At 41.4% G+C, this 22,479-nt stretch overlaps 1 long non-coding RNA gene across 2 annotated transcripts in view; it reads right to left on the bottom strand.

The window, feature by feature from the left end:
- The window catches only part of LOC139076924 (uncharacterized), a 96,298-nt gene that overhangs the window by 58,672 nt on the left and 15,147 nt on the right, over window positions 1–22,479 (bottom strand). For both annotated transcript variants that reach the window (XR_011528980.1, XR_011528981.1), the window contains exons 2-4: window positions 21,363–21,453; window positions 20,569–20,718; window positions 19,694–19,978 (exon numbers count right to left, since the gene is read on the bottom strand). This is a non-coding gene — a long non-coding RNA (uncharacterized lncRNA). The remainder of the gene's footprint in view (window positions 1–19,693; window positions 19,979–20,568; window positions 20,719–21,362; window positions 21,454–22,479) is intronic.

The raw sequence follows: 22,479 nt of genomic DNA, 5'->3' as shown, positions 1-22,479 counted from the left end.
CAAATGTGCCAGCAGAGGCAGAAAGCTGCCACAACTTATTATAAGATTTGATTTGATTTATGCTGCTTATAATAAACTTCAAAGAGATACATGCCAATGGTTCTCCATGTCATATAAACACAACTTCATATAAACATCAGTCTGGAACTCTACCAACCTGTACAGAGCTGGTGGAGTTTCTGCAGAGCAAACCAGCAAAGGACTTTACTCTCAAGGCTTCACAACCGAGGATAACTTTGTTCATTTTTTCTACTTATTTAGTAAAGTGCCCACTTACTGTTTCTATTTCCAGGCAGCAATGTATATTCTCCATGGTTTTGCACATCAGTTTAGATTTCTCAAGAACACTATGAATTTAAGGGAAAGACTGTTTCCAATCATGTACGCCATGCCTAGGATTGTGTTCTGTATACTCATCAGCCCTTTGTAAATGTTGGTGATTGTTTTATAGTCACTAAAATCAATGGGGGACACACTGGAAATGTCATTCTACTAATTCATGTGCATGAGATAATTTTTAAAATGTGGTGTCACTCCTCGCACTTGCATTAAGTGCATCACTGCCAAAATGTGAGGTAAGTTGGTTCCATATCATATATTCCTACAAATGGCCAAGAAATCTTTAAGGTAAACTAATGCTTAAGCAAGTTATATTTGTCAGAAATTTGTAAAGGATAATCCTTGCTCCTCCAGTTTAACAAGAAGGAAGGAAGGAAGGAAGAGATGGAGGGAGGGAGAGAGGAAAAAATCTGTTTTGAACTAGTTAAAGAACATTTTGCACTCTCTTTAGATTATGGGTATTCGACTTTGTTTATTATTCTCAATGGTCTTATACTATACAGATGGCAAACTACAAAATTCTTACTGGTTGTTAAATAGACAATGTAAAATTGATAGTCTTATTCATTAAGGGATGGAACCTCTGAATAAATGATTTTGTTTGGCTCTTATTATCTTACGAGCTTCTTCTTTGAAAAAGGATGAATCATAAGTGTAATTCACCAAGAAATCTCTAGGAAAGTTCACAGTTTCAATAGCTTTTGAACCTAAAATCGTCAAAGATGTAAGTCACCTCAGCACTTCCTTCAAAAATTTTATCTTGGTTCAGAGGGACTCAAATTATCATATGAACGAATGCGTTGATCTATCATTTCAACTCTATCTTGGACATATTGATAAAACAATCAAATTTAACTTCTAATCATAGCAAATAAATAGGCACGATTTGGTAAGATCCTGCTACTATTTTTTTTCTCCTAGAATAAGTAAATCAGGTTTACAACTGAAAACAATCTCAGGGACCTTTGACTCTGCCATTTTCATAGCACAAATTGTCCTGCCACTGCTGTTCTGTTCTTCCAGAACAGATGACGTGCCACTCAGAGCAGAGTCTACACTGCTGAATTTCTCATCATGTGGGGCAGAATTAAGAGTTTCTCTGACATCCTGAAAGCAGAGGGGCTTGGGCCAATTACACTGATGTGGGCTATCTTTTAAGGATCTGTTTACCAGTCTGTCTCCCACATTAAACCGTGAGCAACGTGAGAGAGTCCCTCTTAAGCATCGTGGTGTTCTGTTTCCAGCATATGTCTCAATACTGACAAATTTTAATTAATTTTTTAATGGTGTTCATGGAATACTAAATGTTAGTTAAATCAATATATTCAGGAGTGGTGGGGCAGATACTGAGTGTGTAATTAGGTTATTCGGAGACTTTCTTCCTTCTTTCCAAATGCCAATAATCCAACAAAAGGACTTCCTCCTAGAATCCTTGGCCCTAAATAATGTTGAAAAATAGGAAAGGAGATTACCTCAAATAAACCACTGCCACGAAGTCTAGCTGCATGAAGAAAGCAAAGAGGAACTTAACAGGCTTGGAAATTTTATTTAAATTCTTTTCCCTAAAAAAAAAAAGCAGAATTGCTACTACATGACAAACCTCAGCCATGCAGTCAGCGCTCAAATTCCTACTCACATTTGCAATCCAAATTCAGTTTTTGGACCACAGCCCTCTGCCTCTCCTCTCTCCTAGCCTCTTTCCCGTCAACTTTCCTAGATGGAGCAAGACTTCTGGTTTGAAGTTTCCTATGGAAGGAGCTAAGTCCAGTGAGCTGGGAACATTGAAAGAAGCAAAGAAGGAAAGGTGGGGGGAAAAACCTGACAGAGCCTACCACGCAAAACAGGAATGAAAACCAGGAAGTGCATTAACTAATCCTAGACGTCTTGTCGCCCGAAACTTGTGCTCCAGGCGAGTTTCCGTGTATTTCATACGAATGAAGTACATCCTGCTATAAGACACGAATTAAGATTGACAAAGAGAATAGGAATTTAATAAGGAAGTAATTGTCCATAAGATATGTCACTGGAAACAGGGAGACCTCTATTCAGAAGCTGTTGGAGTAATCTAAGCTGGAGTGATACCCGTCTAGACTTGACTCTAGAATGGTGGTTATTGAACGCCATAGTGCATTAGAATCACCTGGAGAGCTTGTTAAAACACAGTTAAAGTACAGGTCATAATTCAGAAGGTCTGGGGTAGGACGAAGAGTTTGCATTTCTAACAGGCTTCCAGGTGGTGTGATGCTGTGGGTCCATGGACCACACCGAGGAGTCCTGTTCTGGACTACTGAGGCAAAAACAACAAAACCAAAAACTATTTTCACTTAGAATCAAAGAGATACAACAAAGCCTAGTTGTAAGGAATGAGATACCAAAATGTCTAGCATAATGGTGGCGTCGTTGACTTGCATGGAAATTGAAAAAAGCTGGTTAGAAAAGTGAGAGATGAATTTTGTTTTTATAAATGCTGGATTGGAGATGACATCAGGATGCCTGTGGGAACATGACCTGTAAGAGAGCAGGACATAGATGCCTGTCACAGGCATATCGTTAGAACGCATATTTAAAGGTAAAGATTTGCAAGTCTCATTAACACATAGCTAAACCCCAGAGAGGATAAAGACTCTGAGTTATGGGAAGAAAACCAGAAGGCCATGCACAGAACCTCAAAGAATTTCAATTTCATGGGTTAGGAGAGTGAAAGACAGCAAAGAAGAGGGAAGAAGGCAGCTTAAAATGATTTTGATGGAAGAAGGGGAGCCAGGAGGTGAGCGAGTGTCAGGCATTTAAAGAAGGGAGAGTTTCATTTATCATAAGTGGTCCGTACTGAATGCTTCAAAAAGAATGAGGAGGATGAAAACCAGAGAGATGCTCCAGGGTTTGGCTCGATAGTCACTGACAAACTTCAGAAAGCATTGTGTCAGTAGCATGGAGCACAAGCCAAACTGCAAGTGGTTAAGAACAAAATGGGAAAAGAAAAAATGAGGCGGATAGCATGATTAAAACAGGAGAATTGTACTGAACTTAAACTTTGTTTATGGAACTAGGATTCAATGACATCTATGATGTTGTCAACTTCCTTTTTTTCTTTTTCTTTTTCAATTTCCCAAAAGCCATAGATAGGTTGTGGTAGGCTAGAAAAAGCTCCCTCAAAGGATATCCATATCCTGCTCCCTGAAACCTGTGAATGTTACCTTACATGGCAAGAAAGACGCTTTACAGACGTGATTAATTTAAGGATCCCAGGATGGGAGAGGGGCCTGGATTATCCAGGTGTCTCCTCAGTGCAATCACAGGTATTCTGATAAAAATTAGGCAGAAGGCAAGTTCACACACCGGGAACAAGAAAGCCATGCGACAGCCGGAGTAAGATGCTGCGCCGCTGGCTTTGAGAATGGAGGAAGAGGCCACACAACAAGGATTGCCAGGAATGCTGCAATCCTTGAAGCTGGAAAAGACACGGGAAGACATTCTTCCCTAGAGCCTCGGGAGGAGTGTGGCCGGCGACATCTTGATTTCACAGAAACTGCTTGGGGGCTTCTGAGCCTCCAGGAACGTAAGAGAATAAATCTGTGCTGCTTTAAGCTATCAAGGTTGTGGAGCTTTTTACAGCAGCCTTGGGAAACAATACACAGCTCAGTACGCAGTCTTATCATGGCAAAAAATTTAGTCTAAGTCATCTACTCTTAGACAAAAAAACACCCTGATGATAAGCTATTTCTCCGTTGAGGGTCATGAGCTGCCTCTTCTCATATCCAATTTGGTAAGACAGAGATTTACTGTATTATAAGATCTTGGAGGACATCACTATTTAAATAATTTGAAAAATTAAACAGAAGATATGAATTTTATCCTCTAAAATGTTGGCTTTTTAAGATATGGTTTGGCCAATTAGCCAAAATGGGTTGCCCAACTAGCAACTAAATTAGACCACGTACCAGAAAGTACAGTCATCAGCATTTCACAACACAGATGCTAAGATAAAAATCTCAGTTTCCCAGTAATCGTAAAAAAAATCAATGAAAAAATTCTAACAGGAAAAATTGAAATTTAAGCATAGCAAGGAAATTCCAGAAAATCAGTATTATATGGAAAATGGGGAGTTTTGCTTAAAAAGATACTTTCTATCCAATATTACTCTTTTAAAAATGACTTACAGCAACTCAACAAAGAAAAAACAACCCAGTTAAAAAATAAGCAAAGGACTTGAATAGACATTCTCCCAAGATATACTAATGGCCAATGCCACTAATTGGCCACTAATCATTAGAGAAATGCAAGTCAAAGCCATAATGAAATACCACTTCACACCCCTCAGGATGACTATTATCAAAATAACCAGAAATAAGTGTTGGCAAAGATGTGAGGAAATTGTAACCTTTTTTTGTGCATTGCTGGTGGGAAGCTGAAAGGATGCAGCTACTATGGAAAACAGTATGGCAATTCCTCAGAAAATTAAACACAGAATTACCATATGCTCTATCAGTTCCACTTCTGAGTATACAACCAAAAGAATTGAAAGCAGGATGTCTTAGTCAGCTCAGGCTGCCATAACAAAATACCATAGACTGTGTGGCTTAAACAGTGGAAGTCTATCTTATCACAGTTCTGGAGCCCCGTCCCTGATCAAAGTCCAGCAGGGTTTGGTATCTGGTGAGAATCTCCTCCTGGCTTGCAGACAGCCACCTGCGTCCTGTGTCCTCACATGGTTGTGTCAGGGCTCTCTTCCTCTTTTTATAAAGTCACAATCTTATCAGATCAGGGCCCCACCTTTATGACCCCATTTAACCTTGATTATCTCCTAAAGACCTATCTCCAAATACAATCGTATTGTGGGTTAGGGCTTCAACATATGGATTTGGAGGGGACATAGTTCAGTCCATAGCACAAGGACTCAATCAGATTTTTGTACACCCATGTTCATAGTGCGTTATTCACAAAGCCAAATGTCTGTGGACAGATGAATGGATAAACCAATACATTCAATGGAAAATTATTCAGCCTGAAAAAGGAATGAAATTCTCATACATGCTACTGATACCAACCCTGATATCAGTTTCCTACATTAAACTCAGCATATATTGGGCTAAAACCAAAACTCTCTTTCCCTGTTTACTCCCTGGCTTCCTGGCTTCAGAATCCACTATCCTCCATGGAGATGGACACCACCAAGGACAAGCACCTGTATTCATTATCTCCTCCCGGCAAAGAGACACAGGCTCGTGGGGAAGCTGCTGACCAGCAAGGTCACGGGCTCCCTCCTCTCTGCAAGTAGTCTCAAGACCAAAGACAGGCTGGTGGGAAAGCTCTGACCAGCAAGGCCAGATGCTCCCCCTCCCCTCCCTAAAACCCCAAATAAAAACCCCTCCTTTTAGCTTTTTGGGGAGTTTGGGATTTCAGCGTTAGCTGCCCTTTCTCCTTGCTCAGTGCTGTGCAATAATAAAATTCCTACTTTCTTCCATTACACCCAGTGTCAGAGATTGGCTTGCTGTGCAACAGGTGAGCGAACTTACCTCAGGTTCGATATCACTACAACATGCATAAACCTTGAAGACATTATGCTAAGTGACATAAGTTGGGCACAAAAGGACACATATTGTGTGAGTCCACTTATACGAGGTACATAGAGCAGTCAAATTCATAGAGACAGAGAGTAGAATCATGGTTACCAGGGACTGAGGAGAGGGAGATTGGGCAGTTATTGCTTAATGGGTACAGAGTTTCAGTTTAGGATGATGAAAAGGTTCTGGAGATGGATGCTGGTGATGGTTGCACAGCAACATGAATGCACTTAATGTCACTGAATCCTACACTTAAGATGGTTGGAATGGTAAATTTTATGTTATATACGTTTCACCACAATAAAAACAAATGGCTTACAGTAATGTTAGATTTTGCACTGATCCACCAGGCATCCCTAATGTTGTCCTGTCAAGGAGAATCTCAGATACCATGGAACATATAACAAAATGGCTCCACAAATACAAAAACTTACCCAATTTATTGATGAGTGAGTGATGAGTTCTTACTTGATTAGAATTCTCCTGTCTTCCAAATGACCCTACAGCTCTTTTAGGGGCTGGATCTAGACCTTGTCTAAAGGGATCCAGGTCACAGCCAAGGTTCCCCAATGCCAGTATACATGATGATTCTCATCCTGGTCAGACTCTTCATTCTTTCTCTGGAAATTGGTAGAAAGGCACAGTATCTATGAAGGTATAACACTGTGTAACACTTTGGGATGACTCAATTTCTTGTTATAAATCTGTTATCTAATATAATCTTTTTATATTTTTAGTCTGTATTTGCTCATGGCTTACTGCACATTGTGCAGTGCAATTCTCATCTATCTTCTCTTTACTTCCTTCAAGAGGCATTTCATAGAGTCTATTCAGTCATTCATTGATTTATTCTGGTAATTTATTCTATTTACACACTCACCCTGTGACCAAGGCCTAACTGAACCACGTAGCACATCAGGCTTGGAGCCAGATGGAAGGCAAGAGAAAAACTATTCCTCTACTCCCAACACTTCTGACACCAAATGTGTGAGTTTTCCACAGCAAGCAATTCTCCAATTCTCTGTGGACACCAAATACAGTTTATTTCAATTCTGACACAAACTACCCAGTTAGCTCAGACCCCACAGGTTACGGCCTCAGTCCCACAAGACCGCCCTCCACTTCAGACCTCAGTCACAAGTCTGCCCCACCCCTACTTCTGACCGACTGACTACAAATCAGGGGTTCCCACAACCCCTTCCTTGTGTTCAATAATTGCTAGAATAGTTCACAGTACTCAGGAATACACTTTACTTACTACTATCAGTTTATTATAAAGGAGATAACTCAGGAACAGCCAGAGAGAAGAGAGGCATAGGGCAAGGTATGGGGGTGAGCAGTACAGAGCTTCCATGGCCTCTCCAGGCATACCATCCTCCCAGCAACTCAATATATTCACTCAGAAGCTGTCCCTTTGTTTAGGGTTTTTCTGGAGGTTCCATTGCATAGGCATGATTGATTAAATCACTGGCTATTGGTTATTAGCTTGATCCCCAGACCCTCTCCCCTTTCCTGAGGTCAGGGGGTGGGGCTGAAAGTTACAACCCTCTGATCACATGGCTGGTTCCTCTGGCAGCCAGCCGCCAACCTGGAAGAGTCACTTCATTAGCATGAAGTAAGGTATGGTGAAAGGCTTATTATGAATAACAAGAAGTGGTCCTCTCACCCCCACCACTCAGGAAGGAAGAGTCTTAGAAGATCCGTACTAGGAACCAGGGACAAAGACCAAATATATATTTCCTATTATATCTTAACATCACAGGAGGCAACAGAATCCAGACGTCAGCTCTCTTGTCATTTACTCCTGGGACTAAACCAATATTTCTCACACTAGAGTTCTTCCTGTTGAGCAAGGTTTTGCGTGTCTCTGACAGTGAAAGCACTTGGTGAGTGCCTGTCCTCTTCATGTCTGAGTAAAGTGGAAACAATGATTCTCCCTAGGGTTTTGATCATTAAATGGGAGAAAATATGGCATACAATTAGAATATAAAGGCATTACGTAAGTGATCTATGTGTATGTGTAAGGTATTTAATTGGACATTTTCTGTGTGCAAAATATAATCCCCCAGTACCCTGTGGAAACTAATAAACAGAAACCTCATTAAAATGCAGTCAGGAGATGGAAAGGCGGAGCTTTCATGCCCTACACTGAGAGCAGAGCCCAGAAGGGAGAAGGAAGACATCCTCTTCTTCACGGGCAAGTCACAACTCAGCCAGTGAAAAGCCACTACATCTCCAACCCTTTGTTTGCAACAGCCCTCCCAACCTCCTCTCCCCTCCATAAAAGTCTCTTCTCCCTTGCTGCAGGGGGCTTGCACTCGGCTTGCCATGGCTGCAGACCCTGAACTGCAATTCTTTGCTGAATTGCCCATTTTGTTACTGCACAAATTTGGGGTTCTCTTGTCTGATGCACATAAAGAGCCAAGTATTGTGGCATCAGCTTTTGGGAAAGAAAACACGTTATTGTGAGGCCAATCTGCAAGGAGACAGGAGGCAGAAGGCTCTTGGATCTGTGTCCTCGATTTAGGATTTGGGGCAAAATTTAAGAGGTTAGGGAGAATGGGCTGGTACGTGGAAATGCTGGCAGGGCAGGTTTCAACTGGCAGGCTTTAAACATTTATGTCAGGTTTTAAATATTTATGATAAGGTGTGGAAGAGGCTTTAACACAGGATTTTCCTGGACAACAGACCCCTCCCTTCCGATAAGGTCCTGACTTTCAAGTTCCAGCTGGGTCTTGGTCTTTTGGTTCTGTAGGGAGGAGAATCTTTGGTTCCATGGTCATTTCAAGTCAAGATTTTCTCCTCTGTGCATGGTCTGGCTATGAGACTCACAAATTTTTGGCTTGCCCTTGAAGAACCTTCTGTTGATAAGATGGGGTCAGTTTGAACCGATCCTAGAGGGTCCATGGTTACAATTTTTGCTGGAGAAATAATTGGCTGTCTATTGTTTAGGGTCAGCTAACCTGATGTGAAACTTTTATCCCAATTTTACTGACAAAGAAACTGAGGCTTGGAGAGGTTAAATAAATTATCTTAAGTCACACAGACCGATTTTATCCCAAATCTGTGGAATTCCATGTTCCCTCTATCACACCATCCTTTACACAAGAGCTAACAACCTGAGAAAGATAACACTGTTGACAATATCTGACATGTATTAAAACAATAATGTTTTAAATATGTTAATATTATTTAAATAGGATAGTGAATTGATTTGCCTTCTACAAAGGATATTTTAGGAACACACAGCTAGACTCAGAGTTTTGTGCATTCTCTTTACCTAAATGTCCATTAATCAATTCCAATTGCTGGAACCTAAGGAAATGATCAAAGATGTTTGTGAGGATTTAGGCAAAAAAAATCTTCACCAGACTTGTGAATAATTGTGAAAGATTGGAATGGCATCCACAATACCTATATAGGAAATCAATTAAATTACAGAATCTAAAAGAATGTGATGCCATGACAAAAGTGTTATAGAAGTATATTTGACACGTATGGAGAGATATATATCCATACATAAAAATAGTATGTACAGAGTGGACCTCTGTGCACACAGAGAAAATAATCTAGAAACATTTATCCCAAAAGTGAACAGTTATCTCTAGGGCAGATGGGATTATGGGTGATCATTTTCTCTTTTGCTTATGTGTATTTTCTAATTTTTCTAAAATAAATATATACTACTTGTCTACTAAAAACGTGATTAAAAATGTTTTTCTAGGGCCAGCCCTGATGGCCTAGTGGTTAAAGTTTGGCACTATCTGCATCAGCAGCCCACGTTCGGTTCCCAGGTGCCAAACCGCACCACTTGTCCATAGTGGCCATGCTGTGGTAGTGGCTCACGTTAAAAAAAAAAAAGAGGAAGATCGGCAATAGATGTTATCTCAGGGTGAATCTTCCTCAGCAAAAAAAAAGAAGAAGATGAAGAAGAAAAGAAATAAATGTTTTCCTAAGAGGATGACTAATAAGATATTGAATAAAGGAAAAACTGGGGAAATTATCATTCTGAGGAAATAACTAATGCAATTGGAAATATGGGAAATTTCTATGATTAATGAAACTCTAAAATGGAAATTATGAAAGGGAATTCACAAGCAAAGATCAACAGGGTACGATTTGAGAGAAAGCTCAGAGATCCAAACGGAATAAATTCACAAGAAGGCAATAGCCACTCACTCTTCCCTGAGTTCCCTTTGACCTCACACACAACCAAGACAACGTCCTACCAAGGCCTCAATGGCAAAGTGGTGTGGTAGAAATCAGTATTTCCCAGGTACGTCCTGTGGAGAACACAAGTCTTACGAGAGGAATGAGAGTGACATTATCAGTCTATAGTCAAATAAGGTGGAGAAGCTCTTGGCTTTAAAAAGTTAAACCAATTTCTTTAGGGCAGGACTTCTCAACCCTCTGGTATGCTGTACGCATTTTCAGTCACCAAAAGACGGATCTGGCATGCGTGCAGCGTTCACCAAGTACATGGAATTACATATCGTTGTTTTTGTGGCTTCTCTCTCAGGAATAGCATTCTGGAAAACACTTCAAAAACCCAGATTTAAGAAACAGGTAAAAGGAGCTACATCAGGAAGCAGAAGACTCACCAGGAGGAAGATGAAAAAGGAGACATGAATTTTAATAGAGGGATTTTCAAAAAATGTCAGGCAAAGACTAATAGAGGGAATGAGGAGTCCGTGGCTGGTAAATAGAAAGAGAAAGATCCAGTGCAGGCTAAAACCGTCCGATTTTGATGTGGTCCAGATAAGATGATACTGAATTACTCCAGAGTTTCAAAGCTGGATCCCTAACTGTTCCTGAATGGCCCTTTCTTTCTCTTTTCTCTAGGCTACCTTTACTCAAATACCTAATTCAAAGTAACAAGACAAATATTCTCTTGTGTAACAGGATATGAAAATAGGACTCCTGTGTCTGCTTAGGCTGCGACCTCGGGGAGATAGGCACCTGCTACTGTCACAGCCCAGCTGTGGGCTCGCCTGTGCAGGGCTTCTGAAAGAGGCTGCTGAGCCAGTTTTGCAACCCTTGGCTTACCCAACACCTCCAGCCTTTTAGAAGAATAGGAAGCTAAATGGAGAGAAAACTCTAGAGAGAACTGATGGTGGATTAGGAGCCTAGGGAAGTGGGTCCTTAACTCTCCTCAAACCTCCTGCGAGGGTCTTCAAGAAGATCACCTGGTGGGCTTGATATGTATCCCTTGGGTTTGGGGACACACAGTAGAGTTCCCAGATAAGTGTCAGTCACCAGGCTGAAAGGGAGAGGCTGCGGCTGGAGCCCCTGCTCTAAAGAAAGAGCGGGCATGACAGCTGCATTTAAACAGGCTGTGTCTTCATCAGCTCGGGCTGCTATAACAAATGCCACAAACTGGTGGCTTAGACAACAGACACTGATGTCTCACAGTTCTGGAGGCTGGGAGGCCCAAGGTCAAGACGATGGAATGGTCAAGTTCCAGTAGATCCCTCCTCCTGGCTTGTAGGTGGTGCCTTCTCACTATGTCCTCACGTGGCGGAGACAGGAAAAGGAAGGAAGCTCTCCGGTGTCCCTTCTTATAAAGGCACTGATCCCATCACGGGAGTTCAACCTCATGACCTCATCTAAACCTAGTCACCTCCAAAGGCCACACCTCCTGATACCATCACACTGGGGACTAAGGTTTCAACATGTGAATTTGGGGGGTGGGGACTTATTCGGTCCACAACAGTCTGCAATCCCAACGTAGCACTTATCCTGGGCTAGAGATGGTCAGATGTTAGAACTCACCCAAGAGGGCTGCCTGGAGGGGTGAGGACCCCAGCCCAAAAAGGCTAAAGTTGTCCTGAGAGACTTGAAAGATGGAAGGGGGAATGTTAAGTACCCGGCTGGAGAAAATGTATTCGTTACTGAACAACAGATGAGATGTTGTTAGTGTTCAGCGGGGAAGCCCCAAGCCCCCATGAGAGGCTTGAAGAAGCCAAGGTCTTCATAAATTGGGGCCAGGCAAGCAACACCTTTCCTGCTCCTTGCCCTGTTCTCCAGTCTCCATATTTCAAACTTGGAGGGATAAGGAGCCTCGGCTAAAAAGAGGGGAGAGGAAAAGAAGCCGCAGGGTGAAGAGGGAAAAACCAACAGTCCAGCCAGATCCACCGCTCCAACTGAAGGCCGGAGCTGACACAGAGGAGGAATTTTAACCTAGTTTTCACTATTTCACGATTCTCAATACTGTGTTCACTGAAATGAGACTCTTTGAGTAAGAGTAGACTTCATGTGTGAGCCAGAGATTTGAGCCAAAGGTAAAGGGAAAACTACCCTCACAGAATGCATTTAAATAAGGGATGGCACATGAATAAAAGTACTCTTGATTACACCTTAAATGTGTTGCTCCTTCAACATACAGGTTAAACTTATAACTCTTGAGAAGGATTAAACTGGAAATTCATTTTTATTCCTCACTTTTCTTTTTAAGACTGACTGCCTCTGCTCCCTTATACCCATTTACTCCTTATACCTTGAAACTCATTTTCTATACAAATTGCCAATATTAGTAATTGCTGGGTTCTGTCAAATAATTTTTTTAAATTCCATTATAATGCAAACTATTTCAGAAAAATAAAATCCAGCCCTATGTTAGAAGATTGATCCATGATGACATAGCTTTATGCCAAAAATGCAAGGATGGTTTCATATCAGGCATTATTAATATAATTCATCACATATGTTGGAAAAACTATATGATCATTATAAAATTCATAAAACCGTTACAGATTTTAACAATTCTTAAAAATTAAGAAAACAAATACCTTCTTCTGATAAAGATCTTCTCAGACTTTCCATGCCAACATCTTATTTAATCATTAAACACTAAAGACATTTTTTTCAAAGTCAGAAACAACACAATTTTGGAACAATAAAAGATCAAAGATATAGAGGAGAAAGCCTAGAAGAAAGATTCAAATATAAACAAAGAAATATGGCCAGTGTCATTTCAAATCAATGGAAAATTGATAAAGATGTCAGTAAATGACAGTGGAACATTGGCCAACTTTTCAGGAAGAAAATAGAAGACTACTTCAAATACTTTTCATATGGATTTAAGATATAGATGAAAAAAATGATCAGAAGTACCACTGGAAATCATAGGTCAATATTATCTTGGGGCAGAAGAAGCTCAGTTATAATAAAAAGGTAAAAATCACATACATAAAGAAAGACATATTTGACCACAGAAATTTTTCTATACAACAGAAGTTACGACAAACAAATGCCCACTGGAGGCATTCCCATGAATGAGGTTCAGGGACAAGGAAACCAGACCTATTCTCTATCACCAGGTAGAATCCAACCATTTCAGAATCCACCACTCAAAGTGAAGGACTGAACATTCCTTAGAATTCTGCAGGTGGACCCAGCCAGATGTGTTGTTACTTTGACTCCCCGCCCCCACCTATGATAAGGGCCTAGTGTCTGGGTTATACAAGCTTTAGATGCTGCGATAAAGAGATGCCAACACAACACTCCAATTAATTCCAAGACAACCAGGTAAACATAACCACATCTCGTGGTGTAGCTGGGATAGGGCCAAGATTCTCTACCCTAGCTGCCCATTGAAATCACCTGGAGGGATTTGGTTTTTTTGCTGAGAAAGATTCACTCTAAGCTAACATCTGTTGCCAGTCTTCCTCTCTCTCTTTCCTACCCCCTCTCCACTCCTGCCCACAAAGCCCCAGGACATAGTTGTATATTCTAGTTGTAAGTCCTTCTGGCTCTTCTATGTGAGCCACCACCACAGCATGGCTACTGACAGATGAGCAGTGTGATTCCACACCTGGGAACCGAACCCAGGCCACCAAAGCTGAGTGAGCTGAACTTCAAGCACTAGATCCTCAGGGCTCGCTCTGGAGGGATTTTTAAAACATACTGATACAGGAAGAGCAGCACCTGCCCCAGAGGTCCTAACTCAATTCTACCTGAAGGGAAGCCCAGGCCCTCTTTGTTTTTTCAGTTTCCCAGTTAGACAGCATTCATCATAAAACAAAGGGGATGTGACATGACTCAGCAACAAATCTGTGTCATAGAAAGACTTTTAAAAAATAATGGCAATTTGCTTTCTCATCAAAGATAAGTCTTCTAACCTGAACAGTCCTACTCAATAATTCTGAAAGCAAAGAAACGCCTTCATTCAGGACGGATGTAGTTTCTGGTTAGTACTTACTTCAAAAGCTACAACTTTTTGTCCTCCTGCACACTGAAAACCTCTTATACTTCAACATCTTTGCCTCCCCATAACTTCATGCTTAATCTTTATAGTTGTAAATCCACTGTTCTTTTTAATGAAAGAGTGCAATGCAGTGACTAATTAGCTAAAGAAACTGCATGTTTGTGTTTCGAAGACAGGAGTGAAGGATTTACAAGATCAGACAAGACACATGGTACACGACACACATTCATGTTGGCACGACAAGAGCTCTTGAATTGTTTTTCCAAGTCAATATGTTTGCCAGGCAAAAAAAAAACAAAAATCAAAAACATCTTGCCAGGGAGGCAGGAAGATTTCAGCATGAATTCCTAGACATTTCATATTTAAACACAAAACCATCTTCATGCTAAGTCTATAAACCCTACTCGAGCTCTCTCTGGAGAAAAAACTTCCTTCAATTTCACTGTTGTCTCTAACAATGTAGGACAGTGACCCCGCATTGCCACTGAGAGCCTAACAGCAAATGCCATGGGCTGGGTTCACATCCTATAGCGTTTCACTCAATTTCTTAATTTTTACAAAATTACTTGACCCTTTGGTATGTTTATCCTACTTAAACTAGATAGTTGGAACCAGCTTCTTAAGGGTCAGGAACGTTCCTTTGTATCATTATCCATAGCAGCTGGTACCAATTAGCACTCAAATAACAACTGAGTAATAGCTGTTTAAAATCTCCTTTACCCTAAAGCAAGAGCTCACACACGTGAATCCAAGTACACTGTCCTTGAGTAAACAAAGTGTCTCCAAACTCTATTTCTCAGAAGGAGCCGTCCTGTTAAGATACCCAGTTATAGGCGGAAAGGGAATAGGCAGCTGGAAGTGGTAGAAAAGACAGCTTATTGGCTCTGGGCGCATCAGAAGAAAGCCCCCTTGGTTTCTCCATTCTCCAGCATTCTCCATTGCCATGGGGAGCTTCAAAGGGCATCAGGAGCAGGAGAGACCACCAAGAGAAGCCCAAGGCCCAGAAGGAGAATATGTTGGGACGACTGTGCCTGTCATATTGATTGTGGTCAAATGGGCACCCCTTTGGAGGAAACCCAGAAATATTAGGGGAAAGGGTCCCTTTGCAAGGATATGGAAAGTGCTACCTAGGCAATTAAAGGCAAAAACAGGAACTGTGGCTTACTGGCATCCTTGTGACCCTGTTTGTATCCTCAGGCTGGTGAAATGTGGTCATACTGAGTTTTTACCATGAGAGTTGCCACCATGTTACTATGAGAATGCCAGAGATGTGCCACGTGTGCTTTCTCCTGATGCTTCCAAGCCCTAAATCTATTTTTATTATGCCTCCAAGCTTCCCAAACCCGTTCTCCAACAGCACAAACGATGCCTGGTAAGGGTTGGGTTTACAAAGTCAAGATTCAAGCCTTAGATTGTGTGACATATTCAAAATCCATGTGCTTTCCTCTACCCCAAGCTGACATAGGTCAGACATGCAAATAATTGAAATATAAAGTAGATTGTCCTTTTGTGCTATTTACTACTGTTAAGGAAAAAGTATCCAAAAAGGAAGTCTGCATATTCTTTTTGTTTGTTTCATAAATTTTTTTTAATTGAGGTAACATTGGTTTATAACATTATATAAATTTCAGGTGTACATCATTATATTTTGATTTCTGTGTAGACTACATCATGTTCACCACCCAAACTCTAACTGCCATCCATCACCATACACATGTGCCCTTTTACCTCTTGTGCCCCCCCACGACCCTTCTCCCCTCTTGTAACTACCAATCTGTTCTCTGTGTCTATGTGTTTGTTTGTTGTTTATCTTCCACATATGAGTGAAATCATATGGCATTTGGCTTTCTCCTTTCAATGTCGTATGTGAACATCATCTAACAGGCCCACCCAAGGATTATTTATTTCTCTGGGAGACTGTACCTTTCTTTGACTTGCTATTTAATATTGATTCTATGAGGTTATGTAAAAACCTATAGATTTTTGTCCAGTAGAGATGCAAATGATTTCTGTTCAGTAGAAAAAAATAACCCCAAATAGTAAGACTTTATTGCCCTTTAGGACACTGACCAGTTTTGTCTCTAACTTAGACAACTTATTTTAGCATGCCATCCCCCAAAAATTATAGAATTCTCTGTTCATCAGAGAATTTTTTGAACCAGTTTTTCATACTGTGGTCCCCTCATTAACGAGTTAAATAAATCTTTGACAAGCGCTCACTATGTACTTATATAAGTGTCATGTTAAATGTTTGAAAATTATGCTTTGATGTTACAACATGTCAAGAATATTTGGCATAAGAAGTGTTTTCATGTAGTAGGGCCAAGACAAAGGAAGGTTTCACAGATGAGACAGCACTGGGTGAGCCTTGAGGAATGGACAAGGTCGCACCAGTGGCTGTGCGAAGGAAAGCCGTTGCAGGCACAACTTCAAATATTTACATGTTTACGTATAAAGCTGCCAAAGAGGTTCTAACCTAGATCATTTAGAAATACTTATTTTAGACTCATTTTATGTAATCTTCTAAATAAAATATTGTGGAGTAGGATCCATCAATGCATGAAAATAATAATATATTATGATCAAATAGAACTTATTCCAGGAAGAGATGGGAGGTCCAACATTTGAAAATCTATTGACATAACAAAGTACATCAAAAAACTACAGGAGAAACACCATGCAATATCAATAAATGCAGGGAAAAAAGACTCAAAGTTAGCCCAGTATTTCTAATACAGATATTAAGTAAAATGGCAAGTACTTAAATGTAATAAAAGTTATTTATCAAAAATCAATAGCAGATATCATTATAAATAATGAAAAAATAAAGCCATTTTCCTCAATACCAAGAACTAGACAGAGATGATGGCTATCGCAATTATTATTCGCTGTTTTGAAGATGCTAGCAAATGCCACACAAATTTTAGAAAAATTAAATACTATGTAAAAATCATTGGAAAAATAAGGTTAATCCCTTTACTGACAAGACTGTATAAAAAAACCAAGAGAAAATTTATATGAATTAATAAGGTGGTTAAGTGCAGGATAATCTTTTAAAATCAAACATTTTTCCCTGTTTAGCAATAATTATTGAGAAATGGAAATGGGAAGGAACTTCTATTGTTAATGACAATAAAGAGAAAAAATACCTAGAAGTGGGGCTGGTCCGGGGGTGTAGTGATTAACTTCATGTGCTCTGCTTCAGCAACCCAGGGATGACAGTTCAGATCCCAGGCGTGGACCTACACACTGCTCATCAAGCCATGCTGTGGTGGCATCCCACATACAAAATAGAGGAAGACTGCCCCAGATGCTAGCTCAGCCACAATCTTCCTCAAGCAAAAAGAGGAAGATTGGCAACAGATGTTAGCTCAGGGCCAATCCTCACAAAAAAAGATAAAAAACCTAGGAGTAAATTTAGCAAGAATTCTATATGAAGAAAATTTTAAATCCTTTTGAAAGCCACAAAATAGGATATGAAGAAGTGGAAAGATGTGTGCTATGTTCTTCGATAGGAAAAACAATATTATAGAAATACAAATTACTCCAAAATTAACATATATTTCAATTAAAAACCTACCAGAGACAGTTAAATTATGTATTAAAGATTCTAGGTCCTGTCTTGTGTTTTGAAATTTTCACAACTTCAGTGTATCGTCTTTTTTTTCTCGACCAGATTTCCACAAGGAGAGGGGCACGCTATGGTCTCGAGTTTTCAGCTATCTTTCTACCTCTTGCATGTGGCTGGCATCCAAAAGAAAACTCTATTATGCACTAAACGAGGCTGAGGAGGGATATTTGCTCTGGTCTGATGGGTGCAGGGAAGTGGGGGACAGAGAGGAAGGGATAAAGTGGGACGAGAATGGTTTTCCCTAAAGTGCTTCTCTGAAGGCAATATTGCTCTTTACCATGAAGACCGTCTTTCATCTGCATGATAAATGTACACTTCCATAAACATAGCTTAGACCTCATTTCTTGTGAAGAAATAGCCTTCGCCTGAAAGAGCATGTGCCATGCCTGCCCTGGGCACTTCTTTACATTGTACAGTTTTCTCCCCTCAGTTGACAATGAAGAACACCTTGCTCAAATGGCCTCTTTCTAAGGCCTATTTTGCTCCCCTTGGTGCACAGCTGGTTTGCAGCATGATGATGATGTGGCAGCACCTCGTTCGTGCAGCCTCAGTAAGATCAGGGAAGGAGGAGAACGGGTATTTGTAGGTCAAGTTGTCCCCAGAGGCGCTTAGAAAGACAGAAGCACCTGACACTGACTTCCTCATACCCGACTCTGGGGCATTTGCCCACAATTCCTGGAGACTCCACTCAGGACCTCCTGGAGACCTCCCAGCCCCTCTCAGGGACAGTGTGCACTTGTCTTACTTAGCTAAAATAATAGTGTATTAAGCTCCACTTCCTCTCACAAGTGTATTCTTTTAAAAAATGGATAGAAAATATCAATGTCTCATTCAAAGCCTTCCCCATGTTGAAACTTCAATTTAAAGTTTTGTAGAAAGACAGCTACAGTTAACAAGGCTGTCATTTCAACTTCCTAAAACCCCAAATAATCCACTCCCGTAGGCATCATTTTCTTTAAATTACAGGGGGTTTTTTGGGTTTTTTAATGGAAGGGTTGTAGCAGCTTCAAGAATCTCTGTTGAAAATTAGCCTTTGGAAAATCAGCCGCCCATACAGAACAGTCAGAAAGCAGTCAGACAGCTTAATTTGCCTAATCAACAAGTTTAAACCTTCATCGTCAAACATGTAACGCTTTCCACTTCATTGAAAGAGGAATTGCTTGTGTTTGCCGCGCATGAACAGCACCAGCTGATACTATGAAAGATAGTGAGCTCAGCAGAGCCATCCTTTCTGGGAATAAAACCACAGCTGCTGTCCAGGCAACAATGCTTTTTATTATCTTCAATTGCTAAAGCAAAGGAAAACATAAAGTGCTTAAAGTGAGTCAGCTTATAAACACCCGTTACTTACCGCTTAAGGGCCATCGGGAAATATTTCACTCATAAACATCAGCAGATAAAGAGGACATTTTTACTGTTCTCACTAAACACAAAGCTGTTCCTCAGTCAGTAGAATCTCAATTCATCCTTGAAATCCCACTCCTCCCTCAGCAATGATCATTTATGCGCACCTACAGTGTGCCCGGCACTAATCCTTCCTGAAGGAGCCACATTAGTCAGCGAGTGCTAGTTTTTCACATTCCAAAACATACCTTTTGCATCTGACGGTTTTACATGAGATGCAACTCCTTGTGAAGTTAAGCAGTAGACATGGTCTTTAAGTAAATGGTCACATTTTAAATCCAATCCCTGAAGGGAATTCATTTTAAGCAAGTATGACTCAGCTCTCTCAACACAGATTTCCCTCTGGAATAGCTGTCCCCTGAAGTCTTTTATTAAAACCAACCCCAAACAAAGCTCAACGCAAGAAAAAATCTCCAAACATCTCCATACCACTCCAAAAGCAACTTCGAAGTCCCAGTGAGTGAAATGGAGTTTGAATAGTTAACTACACTCTATTGAACAGGTCAAATCAAAATACAGATGTTCGCCAGCACAGCAAAGCAGGTTGCTTACCTGCTTCCTGACTTTGACTTGTTCTGTCAGCAAGGTCATTGGAAAGCTCAGGACATTTAGAGATGACTCAGTGCTGGGAACACGTGGGTTCGGAATGGCTTCCTGCTTCTAGGTGACATATTGCAGAGAGCCACTCAAGCTGTTCTCCTGCAGGAAATGACGAGTAAGATGAGCCAGGCCGACCAAGGAGTATCGCTCATCTCACCCCACAGCCGCACGTCAAGCCAGCCTCTGCTTCTCAGCTGCTTCGCCATCTCCGTAAAACCTTTCAAGAGCTTAATTCACCTGTTTGAAGACAAAATGGAGCCAAGCAAAGTACTAAGTCCCTCGAAGGCATAGGTTTTCAGATGCTGCGCAGTGTGATGACAGTCACCCGGAGTGCCTCGTCCTAGCTCTTCTGAATCAATGCCTTGTGGGGCTGGGGGCTGGGAGGGTGCTTGTTTATTCACTGCCTAGGTATTGCTGGGAGCGCTGATGCTGTTTTAGAAACACTGATCTAAGACAAAAAAAAAAGATCCACTTCCTAAGAGACAGGTATAAGAAATGACTGCTTTGTAGTGAAAAGAAGTCAGATTGGTGTGCAAAGTCTCCGAGAAGAAGAAAGAAAAAGAGAAATGAGTTGAAGCCTGGCTGAGGCTGGGAGCCAGATCACATCTCCCTTAAAGCTAGGCCAGGTGATCCCAGTGTTTCTTCGAAAGTGATACCAGCCACTCCACTCAGTTAAATCCCAGAGAGAGAGAAAGAGATGTCACCAGCGTAAGACTGATTGCTGTGGTATTGAGCTCTTGGTGCAGAAAGAGCCTGGACCAAGAGCTTGCTCATGAGACGGGTAAAGGAACCTGTGTTCCTCAGAAGCAGGGAGCTGAAGTACTTACGAGGAGACTCCCGGAGCTCCAGAATGGGTGGGGCCACAGCATGGGAATGTGCGATGCCAGCTGTGTCTCTCATATCTCAGACCTCAGCTGAGTGCTTCTCTTATGGGGAGAGAGTCCCACGCAGCAAGAGGCCCCGCCGTCGCACTCCTTCTGTAAATCAAGGGGACGAGAGCTCACTCCGTAGCTCGCCTTCTCCCCCCCTACCTGTCCTCCCCTTGATTAGCTCCTTCTTGGAAAGGCCTGGTGTAAGCCCACGCCATTTTTCTGGATGGTAATTAACTGGCCCTGTATTGAAGCAGACATAAGCATTAACTTCACTTTGGGGAATCTAATCTGAACTCCAGACTGGCCTTCTAACAAGTATCTTAGCGACGAAGGTAAGACCAACATCTCACCCTTTCAATGGTCTGTCCAGTAATACCCTGGAGGCACAGCAATGCTGAACCTCTATTTTCCTTCAACACAGGTCAGCAGGGCTGGTGTAAATCTCTGACCAGATCTGGGACCAAGTCTATGCCATGTAGCTATAAAGTAAATCTGAGGCCTCTGAGACCTAGCCGAGGTTTTCTAGGAAGAGGTGAGGAACTCGAAGGATTGACCATGGCTGGGACTAAGCCAGGGTGAAAATACTCAGGAGAGGCCCAAGATGTGGCTTACTCCTGTCTGACCACCAGCGGCCAGTGACAAGTCTATCACCTCAACACATCTATTAGAGGCAAGCCGGCAGGGTGGGAGACATCCAGGGAGCATAGAGGGAAAATATGGTCAATGGAAGAGTCAGAAAACATTCTTACGTGCACGTGATCCATAGGAGTCAACGTAAGCAAAGAGAGCCTCCTCAAAATGCCCTGTCATTGCCAGCAGTCACAGTGAAGCTTCTGGACCCTGAATTTGAAGAACAAAACAGCTCAAAGAGTAAGAGTGAAACATCATGCCTTAGTATTAAGAAACCCCCACGGAAAGCTAACTTATGGATTTATATATCATAAACTAGGTCTGTCACCCATACAAGATAAACAAGTGAGTCCAAGGAAATCAAGTGGCCTTGTCTGTTTCAGTGTTTAACTAGTTTGAACTCTAATTAATTTGATTTATCATACTTATATTGATTAGTACAAATCTATGATGAGTGTCTATTCCATATTTTAGGCATTCCCAGGAATGCTGAAAAAGAAATTACGTCAACCAAAAGTAGAGATGTACAACATCATATCCAAACCTACTGCAGCTCCCACTGTCTTCACGCTGACTCTGAAGGTCTGTGCCTGACTCCCCAGACTCGTTACGAACTGACCCTCTTTAAACGTCCACAGTCATTTCCTAGCACCAGCCTCTGTCCCAAGGCTGAAAGCCTCCCCACCATTGTTCCGGAATGGCGTAATCCCTGCGCCTCTCTACCCTCACTCATGCCCTTCCTCTTACTGAATTGCTTTTGTCCTTCTGCCTCTCCTGGTCCTGTTGCACAAGTTGGGTCTCTTTTGATTGCAAGTGACAGAAACCCAAGCCAAATGTTTTAAGTAAAAGAGAGAAAGTATTGGGGCCAGCCTGGTGGTGCAGCTGTTAAGTTCACGCATTCTGCTTTGGTGGCCCGGGGTTTACCAGTTTGCATCCTGGGTGCAGACCTATGTACCGCTTATCAAGCCGCACTTTGGCAGGTGTCCCACATATAAAGTAGAAGATGGGCATAGATGTTAGCTCAGGGCCAGTCTTCCTCAGCAAAAAGAGGAGGATTGGTAGTGGGTATTAGCTCAGGGCTAATCTTCCTTATAAAAGGAAAAAAAAGGAGAAAGTTTTGGTTTACATAACTAAAATGTACAGAGAATATGGTTTCAGACACAGCTGAATTCAGCGACTCAAATGATGTCACCAGATTCAGTTTCTTTCCATCTCTCAGCTCTTCCCTGCCTAAGT

Source organism: Equus przewalskii, chromosome 18 (assembly GCF_037783145.1).
Source record: "Equus przewalskii isolate Varuska chromosome 18, EquPr2, whole genome shotgun sequence".
NCBI classification, from domain to species: domain Eukaryota; kingdom Metazoa; phylum Chordata; class Mammalia; order Perissodactyla; family Equidae; genus Equus; species Equus przewalskii.
This window is presented reverse-complemented; position numbering and strand designations above follow the sequence as displayed.